Source organism: Astatotilapia calliptera, chromosome 16, assembly GCF_964374335.1.
Source record: "Astatotilapia calliptera chromosome 16, fAstCal68.1, whole genome shotgun sequence".
Taxonomy (NCBI): Eukaryota; Metazoa; Chordata; class Actinopteri; order Cichliformes; family Cichlidae; genus Astatotilapia; species Astatotilapia calliptera.
The window spans coordinates 20,066,292-20,075,542 of NC_137437.1; the positions used below are offsets into that span (position 1 = coordinate 20,066,292).

The following is a 9,251-nucleotide window of genomic DNA, read 5'->3' on the forward strand; positions in this document are numbered from 1 at the left end:
GATTGATACATGAGGATGCCAGACGTGATGATAGTAGCAATCTGCATGAAACACAGGCCAGAGCAGCAAAGAGAAATAACTTCTTTTTTTTTTTTGATGCATGGATCCCGCTGTTGAGCCTAGTTCACAGAAAGTTCAGCTGAGCAGCAGGCCCTGTCATAGACCTTTTGAATGGATTCATTCTGCACTATCTCTCTGGCAGACTGCGTGTAATGGATGAGGTGCAAGGTTCCAACAAAAAGCACATCTGCATCCACCCGATAAAGTGCTTCACAAAGAAGAGGCATCTTTTTTGTTGCTTTGAGCAAGGACCTGCTTGGAGTTTCCCACACATGGTCCTCATAAACAGTCGAGGTCCACAGTATTACTCTTTTGATACAGCCTGCTGAAAATATCCTAATACAAATTCTCACTGTACTGCAAACAGACTCTCATGCAGACACAATCATTTTCACAGGTGACCAATGCGTTATTTGACAGAATGAAAATGAAAATCTTTTAACAAAAAAAAAAAATCTCTATCAATGGCATCAGTATAAACAATTGTGAGGCCTGTCTGCCGTTGGTCCATTACTGAGCACATATCGTTGCTCTGGGTAGGCAGTATTGTGTAATTGACTGGCTGGCCCTGAGGCGACTGTAGGCATCTCTATGGTCACACCTCAGTACCTCACAGTTGGCAAGGCTGGGCTTGCAACAAATCACACTCCACTGACAGCCGTGCTCGTCTTTCGCTTCTCGCGTCCTGTGGAACTGCAGCAGCAGCAACAAAACGCTTGAAAGCCAAGGATAGCACATTTAAATATTTCTCAGCAAAAAAAAAAAAAAAAAGCCCAAGTGTCTCTGCAAATGAGAAAAGACTAGTTCTGGTCAGAGAACTGTAAGCAAACAGTCAGGGCACTTATCCTGCCTGTAACCATAGAAATAGCTGGAAAAACCTTTGCTCGAGCAAATGGGAACGTCTGGCGGGGGGAAATGTATTGTCTGGCCACTCCAGAGAGAGAACAGATGGAGATGTGATCCTGTTGTTGGGCCAGCAGGACACTTGAACAGGCAGATTGCGCATTTACATTTACACCTCAGAACTGGAGTCATTACAAGCCAGTGCTTATTACAGTTGCGTTAATTGGTTCATAGTTCTATTCATACAGCTCCTGTATAGTCCAATGGTACTCATGGCAGACTGTACATGAATGTATAGGTGTACCATTTCAATGCGGGCAATAAACAGACTGAAATTGTAATAACTGAATAAGAAATGTGATGATATTAATCATTACGTACACAGTACACAATCTCTCCCCCCCCCCCCCCCCCCCCCCCCCCCACAAAAAAAAATAAAAATAAAAAATCAGACAGGGACAGACGAATACTGGGAATTCAGAAAGGTAACAATGGCACTATTTCTGGGGACACAAATGAATTCAGATTATGCCTGGTGGTCAGAGTGCATCCCAAAATCCTCTAGTTTGATTTTATCCCATCTATCATTATTCTCTTTGGCAAACACAATGCCATTGGTTCCCAGAAGAATTATAGGGCTGCACTGCAGAAGACAAACAATTTACTGGCACTTTGCCTCACTGAACAGCACTGTCAGCCTGCCAGGAACCATCCATTTTAAACAATACATGTTTTAGTCACGAGGCTGCACATTTCTTGGACACAATAACTCACACTATTCATAGAACCATTTAAGTTATGCCAACTACTTAAGATAATAGAAGCTATTCAAACACGGGAAGTGTGTAGCCTCATCACACATCTCTGATTTCATTTTATGTTTAACATTCTGATAGACAAATATCACACAGATGTGCAGGAAAAATACCACCGCCTTCCACCTATGCTTTGAACTAGCTCGCGCTTAAGAGGGAAAGAAGATAAGATTCAACTTGGCAGGCTTTTCTGCATTAACTCCCTCTCCTACCAGAGTGTAAATTAAGTGGGGAGCTAGTGCAGTGTGCTGAAGCAGGAATGTGGGCCTGAGGCAGAGCAGAGCATAGCAGCGGGATGCTCGAGGGGAGCCGGAGGCTACATTATGCTGCAGCGGGGCCAGAGAGCTCGGTGTGTGACAGCCCTGCACCCTCGGTGGACACACCAGGACCACTGCCACCGTATTCTCAGGACATTTACATTATTCAAAGATAAATGCATTGTCAATTTTGTGTCTCCCAGCACTAGATATGTGTGCCGCTTCACTCCTCCCGCAGCCAAAGGTGGGCTCACCTCCGCCCGCTGCAAGACACACTACAAATGAAATCAAATGTCTTTCTCGATGGTGCAGAATTACTTAACCCTGCAAGCTGCCTCTGCGCTCTTGGATTTTAGATTGTAATGCAGAGGCCTGTAGGTAAGGAGAACAACAGAAGTAGGAAATGTTCCTAAGACTGGTAATTTCAAAAGGGAGACACTGCAAACTGTCTATAAGATGGCAAGATCTGTAATTTTATTAAATGACTGTCATTTGTTTGTGTCTTGACAGTTTTGGTGTTTTGGCTTGTTTGCTGGGACAAAATCTCCCATCTCAAGGTTGAGGCTTTTATTTGCTTGAATTCTAAGTGAACAGTTAAAAAAAATTACAAAAGTTATTGGCATGCATCCATCCTCTGGGTATCATGAAAGCCTGCAGCAGATTTTGGCCCTATCCATCAAGGATATGTTGAGATATTTCAACCACAGTAGTAGTAACATTAGCCAGCTGGTGACACTACAGGAAAAGTCAGGGATCGCTATGCTGAAACTGAGATTCATCCTCCGGGGGAGCATAAAAGTCAGAATCAAATGTGATAATAATTTTTTTTACCCCAAACTAAAAACATCACCTTGATGTGGCACTAAAGAAACAAGAGAACACTAAAGTCCCCCCCCAGAGGAATTATTGTCAGTACAAATTGCCAAAGTGATCCAATAGTTGTCTCGATATGTGAGTCTGCTAGATCAAAGTGACCAGCACTGCGATGACTGGAGCCATGGTGTCTGTCATCCTTTCACATGGATCCTCATTGGTTGTTATAGTTGGCTGTTAACTTAATTGTGAACTGTTGCTATAAGTAAACACACCCAGCACTAATCTTATTTTCAATCATTTTATCTTATTTTAAGATACCAAGTTTCCAGCAAAAGAAAGCTGATCTTCTTTAAATGTTTTATTTAAATGGGCTTAACATAAAAAATAATAATAATCTATAGTCGACTGTTACATAGTAGATTTTAACTTGAGGTCAGTGAGGTCAGATCAGATGTAGTCCAAACCAAAAGGTGATTTAAAAAAATCTAAAAATTTATGTGAGACTTGGGTTATACTGGTTAGACAAATAAATCTTAGGGCTTTGCCATATGTCTCCAAAGAAAACAGAAATATAAAATGAGACTTTAACGTTTTCCTTTAAATTTGCTGCTGTTATAACAGTGAAACAATTACATTTGACAAAATTAGAAATTTGAAGAAAGTAATCAGTAAGGTCAAATAAGCTTACCTAATGCGTGGCATAGACAGACACAGTGATAGTTTTTAAAGATAACAAAGATTCTTTCAATATTTGATGCCTGATTATGATTAGAAGTATTTGAAATGCACAATCTCTCAAATCAATTCAAGGCATGGTAACAAGACTGTGTTAAACTACACAAATGATCAACCTTATTTCATACTTTATCACAAGAAATAGTGCTGTAATTTTCAAAGGTAATGTGGAAGACATTATGGGATAAATAATTACTTAACTGACAGTTAAAGGTGGTGTTATTATCATTTTATTGGTGCACAGATCTCCAAAAATGACCAAAACCAACAATGAAGTGGTCCAACAAGCATGGATAACTTAAGCACAGGTAGTGGTGGTGTTATAGTTTATTCCTGTCTGTAATAAGAAATGTTAAGTGTTTCAATGCAATGGATGTAGGCACAGTGGTTGATGTGGAGTCTAACCCTTGTACAGTTTCCCCAGCACCAAGTACTGTATTTATTAAAGTGTGCCTGAAACACAAAGTCCTCAACAAATGCACCATTAATCTATGTTTTAAAATGAAACTATTTGTAGTGGTCTTTGGAAAATTACATCTTCGGAGGGAGCAAATTGGCCCGGGGCAGAATGAGTCAGACACAGCAGGAAAGTTGGACAGTTTTGAAAGACCTATTAGCACGCTGTTGGTTTTGGTCCTTTTTGTGGAATTTGTTAATGCGAAGGGAAACGCAAACCAGTGACAGCCTTATCCTTTAAATACACATTTCCATGATTTGAACAACATCACCCATCAGTGTAAATCTTTCAGGTGTCATTCTCCTCTCCTGTAAATATTTCAATCAGGTGTTTGCTTGTGTTCTGCTGTAGGCTTTCCAGCAAAGATGACACTGGCAAATATTCCCAAGAAAATGGCTTCCAGAGTAAAACAGGGCAGGCTGTAGGATTGACCGTTGAAACTTCCTTGGATGAATTGTTAACTTTAATACAGAAACTTATGAATATAGTTATTCATTCAACAATCCATCTCTCATATCTAAAAGTCACAGACTATTTTACTGAAATAATGTGTCTGGGATTACAAATGAAAACCACACAGGATCATTCTTTATCCAGGAGACAGATTAAATTCCAAACCGTGTTACTGTAATAGCCACACTTGTAGCTTGCCATGAATTAGAGCTCTAATTATATTAGGTACTATTTTAAACAAAATAACACATTTCTTATGATCCATAGGTGTAATTTATAGCATAAGCCAGGTTCATTTTCTTGGGCAATCAATTTCGTGGTGTAGCAGAAGACTAATATAATTATGTAAAGTGCTGAGAGCTGAGTATCACAGTCAGCACAGAAGGTTTTTTCGAAGATAAATGAAGATGCAATTTATTCACTCATAATTTCATACAGAAAATACCAAGAAGGAAATCCATAAGAGCATCAGAAAAGGGTACAGGCACTAATACTTTTTGATATAGACTATCAGAGCATTGCAGTCAAAGGCTTGCGTAATGTATGAATTACTTCAGGTTTCCTCACATCAGTGAGCTATCTTTCACACAAGGAAGGAGGAGTAGAGCCTTTTTGGCCAAGCCCTCTAAATCATACCCGGACGAGTGAGTCATTTATAACAGTTACAATTATATCAATATCACTAACACATAAGAGCTGCGATAAATCCACGCACATCAGTTTCTGTGACACAATGCATGATCCATGTGGGGAGGTTCCTCAGCTACTGTTATTCGTTTGGCTGCAGGTTTCTCACGGTTAATGTGTTTCATGACTCAACAGGACACAAGCTCAACACAAGAACCATGAATTAAAGTACCAGCTCTTCTCATTTTAGTATGACATCAATTTTCACTCTTTTTATGGTCAATTTTCATCTACTGCATGCTCTTATTGAAAGAAACACACCGTAGCCCTACTGTTATGCTATGCATAACTTCACTGGAAATCCTTTTCAGTGAGCTGTACAGGCATGTTTTAGGAGTAGGAGCTGCCAGCATGAAAAAACTATTGTCAGTACTTTAGTTGCATCAGATCTGGACTGTGCAAACCAAGAACAAATATCAGTCAGTGGTTTATTAACAGACAGTATCCAGTGCTGTGTTTAGCTCTTTGGTAATGTTTTCACATTTGTTGTTCCGCGGGCATAAACAACTGCAGAACAAAAGTAGTTAAATAAAGTAGTTGTGTAGTTCATTTCCTTTGAGGAGGAGAAGTGCAGACTTTACAGGTTGCAAAATAACACCTACTTACTGTATGACCTTCCTAAGGGGGAAAAAAGTGTCTGCCTGTTTTGCTCATCCAACCACACACAGTTTGGTAGATCCCTGATGACAGCAGAGGCCATAGAAGGAAGGACTTCTGGCAGTGGTGTCCTCTGACATTCACATCCTCTGTCACTGTTTACAGATGGTCAGGGTGTGTGTGAAAGATCATCTTTCCTGCTGCCTGATGCCAAAGGCTTAGCGAACGACTCCATGAGGAAAGAAATTAAATCCTGCCTGTCGGTTTTACAATAAAAATGAGATATGATATTGCATAAAACATGCTCTGGAACAACAGGGTGGTTCTGGAGAGGTGGGAATTTCTGCAGAGCTGTTCCTGTCCTGTATTTTGTGATTAGTTTAGATAAGAGAAGAAAGGAAGTGAATGAATATTAAAAAGAACACACCCGTTCAAGTCAAACTAATCCTTTTATTTGGAGGATCTGGATTTTGTTGACATGAATTAAATTATGCTATTAAACAGTCCATGGAGTAACTGAAAACACTAAGTGTTACATAATGGCACAATCAACCTGAAACTTATGCTTCATCATCTTACAGTAGGCATAACATTACACTGGTTTGTTCTTACACCAGGAAAAAAGCATAAAAAGAATGTGAATAGACAAACAAAAAACAACATTAACGTGAGCTTTTTTTTTTATTTCCTTTGCTGTGCTTTGTTCTTACTGATTTCAAATTTTGTAAAGCCACAAATCTACAGCAAGACATCCTAATACTTTACAGTTGATTCTCTAATATCAGAACTAGAGCACTTTAGTCACTTTCTTAATTTTAATTTGTGGATTTAATGATAAGACAAACAAAACAGACCTTGCCCCTCATCCCCCTTTTTTAATATCACGCTCGTCAGCCAAAAATCCGTTTCAAACTAAGTACCAGCCCTGCCTTTACGACACATTTTTTAAAGCTGAAACTCATCTCCCAGGTCACTCAGCTGCTTGCTGTGAAGTTCAGTCTTGATCCGATGCTCTGTAATCCACAATCAGGTGCAAACAGAGCAGCCAAGGAGTCCTTTAACAAAAGCATAAAGACATTGAAAGAAACTAGATGTCAGTACAGCTCTAATCTTAAAACAAGGGCTTCTTCTGCAGCTTTTTCCACGACTACAGCTCTCTTTTCTCTTGAACCAGCGCGGGTAACAAACAATGACCCCCCTCCCCATACACACACATCGGGATGGAGATGAACGCTGCTCACTTACACAAAGGAGACATCGCGATATGTTATGCCAATGCCGACGTAGTAACTTTCTTTGAGATCTGATTAAATAATTGTTTCGCGTCTTTCAGTACGAATGAATTTGGGACCCTGCCTGTATAAAGAAAGGGTACCTTTTCTAGTTTACCTCAGACAGTTTGAATGAACAGCTGGATTCCTCCCTTGTTGTACAGCTCCTGATCTTCAGCAGAGACAGCATACATGAACCCCTCACCAAAAAAAATGTTTTTTGCAGGATGTCCTGAATACAGATGAGTTTAAATGCTGTTAGAAGCTCTTGTTCTCATTAAAACAGTAACACTACTTCGCCATATGTAAATATTACTCTCCACTGAGAAGGCGTGGCCTGTCGGCTTTGTGTCCAATCAGGAGCGCAAAATGCGCTGCACAGCCTGCTCCAACAAATGCTTTCGTGTTTAATTAAATGTACTACTTCTCTTTTTAAGCCATCATTTAAAAATGTATTTAATACACAGTCTATACAGGATAAAGTGCATGTGTAATTTCACCATAACCAGTTGCATGTGCTTAATTGACAATCACTGTAATGATATTTCTCCCCAACCTCACCTTTTCCTCAGTTTGCATGGACAAAATTCAAACCCAGGATTCTGTAAAACACCACCTCTCTGCACAGTTTTCTAACCATGGTTTTTTCTTCTTTGTAGGGTTAGAATGTCTTTTTTTATTTTTTATTTTTTTACTCGGCAGCCGCAGGCAACGGAACTGTGCCGCTGCTATTTCCAGCTGAGGTGTAACTTGCTTTTTTTTCTTTTTCTTTTTTTGTATGCCACAGTGCTGAATTTGATCTCAGCTACACCCGTGGTTAATTTTCAAAATCAGGGGCATTATGACGTGGATAAAATCTAAAACACAATTTGCTCCATTTGTTGCCTCGTAAATTAGATTTTAACTTGCATTATTTCCAAGCTGGAGGATGCAGATTTCCACTTAGCCTCACAAGTTAGCCAAAACAGTGGGGAAACGGTCCTCTACTTATTCAGCTGTGTTTTTGTTTTTAATTTAAATATTTATTTATATGATCATTATTTCACTTACTTGCATGTAAATAATAAAATTGTATTTTCATTGGAACTTAAAATTGCCCGAAAATCCCAGGAAAACAATTAATATTATCTTCCTCGGTGCTAAAGTTGTTGTTTTTATGAGAACTATTTTAAGCTTCATAAATTACATGTGAGGTGCAGAAAGAGGGAGGTGGCGGTGGTGGGGGGAACCCACCCAGGGTTAAAATGGCCGCCATCCACGGAATACTGATGATTTGTGTTGCAGTAGCTCAGAGACAAAATGCAAGATGGATTTGTTTGTGGCACAGCACGGACTGAACGTACAAACGCCGCCGTTAATATAACCGTGAATCACGCTCAGTTCAGCGGCTGATGTTTGTGAAACTTCTGGGGTGGGGGCTCACTCTGAATTAGAGCCACAGTGAATTAAAGCCACTGATGATTTCTGTGACAAGAGTTTCATTTTCCTTCATGCGCTCTTAAATCCAGGGATATATCATCTTGGAAAATGTGAACACAGATTCCAGCTGCCACAGCCCCCCCCCCCCCCCCTTCCTTTTTTCTTCTTCTCCCCAGCTCCCCCACCACCACCACCATTAAAGATTGGCCTGTTCGGTTAGAAATGTGTTACTTGGATTTGGAATGCAAATGCTTTGTTCACGAGGAGGAGGGATCAGCGAGGAGTCTGAAAGCGACGAGTTTTTGATTAATGAGCTTTGAAATGGCTCTCCAGGAGCAATAAAGGATGAACTGCTCTCTCTCTTTCTCCCTCTCTCTCTTAGTCACACACCCCTCTGCATCTTGTCCTGTGTCAAGGAATCGCCGTGTATTTTTCTGTTTTGTCACCAGTCTGCTTTGTCTTACACCGACCATGAAAACAAATGGTCGTGTATATATATATATATATATATATATATATATATATATATATATATATATATATATATATATATATATATATATATATATATATTAAGCGAGACTATATATGCTCAGTCTCGCTGTGCACCAATCAATTAGACAGTAGTCAGTGATTAGGCTTTGGTCTTTGCTGGAAAATTGAGCTTATTTTCTTGTCTCAGCAAGCAGGAGGCTAATCATGTGGCCGTCTCTAAAAAAAAAAAAAGAAGAAGATAAGTGACATGTGGAAGATGCAATAAGCCCGTAGACTCACTTCCCTCATACCAATAAAACATCAATAACCTCCAGAGCCTTTTATTCCGCTGAAATGCACTTTGCAT

The 9,251-nt window shown here is 39.7% G+C and overlaps 1 long non-coding RNA gene across 1 annotated transcript; it reads right to left on the minus strand.

Annotated features, from left to right (window-relative positions):
- Positions 1-6,150: 6,150 nt before the first annotated feature.
- On the minus strand, positions 6,151-7,392 carry LOC113007969 (uncharacterized). Its single transcript, XR_003269967.2, has 2 exons — positions 7,110-7,392; positions 6,151-6,775 (listed from the first exon to the last, which is right to left on the minus strand). It is a non-coding gene; the product is annotated as an uncharacterized LOC113007969 (long non-coding RNA).
- Between the last annotated feature and the right edge of the window lie 1,859 nt (positions 7,393-9,251).